This window comes from Lathyrus oleraceus, chromosome 1, assembly GCF_024323335.1.
Source record: "Lathyrus oleraceus cultivar Zhongwan6 chromosome 1, CAAS_Psat_ZW6_1.0, whole genome shotgun sequence".
NCBI classification, from domain to species: Eukaryota; Viridiplantae; Streptophyta; class Magnoliopsida; order Fabales; family Fabaceae; genus Lathyrus; species Lathyrus oleraceus.
Genome location: NC_066579.1, coordinates 175,688,730 through 175,690,020, shown reverse-complemented (window position 1 = coordinate 175,690,020; position 1,291 = coordinate 175,688,730). Strand labels below are relative to the sequence as shown.

Here is a 1,291-nt window from a genome sequence, read left to right as displayed (position 1 = left end):
ATTGTTGCTCTTATATGAAAAATTAGGATGGTTCTTCCAGTTTGAGTTATAGGTATGCGAGTAAGGATTTCCTTGTGCGTAGTTCACCTGCTCTGCTTGGATTCCTGTTAGGAGTTGATAATCTGTAGGAGTGTGACCTTGGATTCCACAGACTTCGCAATTTTGAGTCACGGCAACCACGGCGGCTGGAGGTGATACATTTAAACTTTCAATTTTCTGGGCAAGAGCATCCACTTTTGCATTAACATGATCAAGGATACTTATCTCGTACATGCCACTTTTCGTTTGAGGTTTTTCTACCATTGTTCGGTCGCTTCCCCACTGATAATGGTTTTGGGCCATGCTTTCGATAAGTTGATAAGCGTCAGCGTAAGGTTTATCCATAAGCGCACCACCTGCGGCGGCGTCTATTGTTAACCTTGTGTTGTATAAGAGACCATTATAGAAGGTATGTATTACTAACCAGTCCTCTAAACCATGGCGTGGACAAAGTCTCATCATGTCTTTGTATCTTTCCCAGGCTTCGAAAAGAGACTCGTTATCTTTCTGTTTAAATCCATTTATCTGGGCTCTTAACATAGCTGTTTTGCTTGGAGGAAAATATCGGGCAAGAAAGACTTTCTTTAACTCATTCCATGTGGTGACTGAGTTGGAAGGAAGAGTTGAAGCCATCTTCTAGCTTTATCTCTTAACGAGAAAGGAAAAAGACGAAGTCGAATTGCCTCTGAAGTGACACCATTAGCTTTAACAGTATCAGCGTATTGAACAAATACGGATAAATGAAGGTTTGGATCCTCGGTAGGATTTCCAGAGAATTGATTCTGTTGCACTGCCTGTAACAGCGAAGGTTTAAGTTCGAAGTTGTTTGCTTCGATTGCGGGTGGAGCAATACTCGAATGCGGATCGTCTTGCGATGGAGTGGCGTAATCTCGAAGAGCACGAGCTGGTTCTGCCATCTCGGGTATCGGCGAAGGAAGAAGATTTTTGAGATCAAGAATTTGGATTGGCGGAAGATTGTTTGCAGCACGATACTCCCGAATTCGTCGTAAGACTCGGAGATATCGTTCAACGTCGTTGATTCGTAAGTAATACGGTTCGCCTTGTGAGCGAGTGTGTGGCATACAAATCAACGAAAGAAAGAAATAAAAATTGCCTTAGTCTCTACAATGTAACGGAAGAGTTATGATATCGACTAAATAAAAATCCCCGGCAACGGCGCCAAAAACTTGATCGCGACTTTATAAGTCTATTGGGGTTTTAACTGCAAGTGCACAGTCTAATCGCGTAGTAA

At 42.5% G+C, this 1,291-nt stretch overlaps 1 non-coding gene across 1 annotated transcript; it reads left to right on the top strand.

The window, feature by feature from the left end:
• Positions 1–472: 472 nt before the first annotated feature.
• LOC127116626 (small nucleolar RNA R71) lies at positions 473–579 on the top strand. The gene has a single exon (XR_007801438.1). It is a non-coding gene; the product is annotated as a small nucleolar RNA R71 (small nucleolar RNA).
• Positions 580–1,291: the final 712 nt, after the last annotated feature.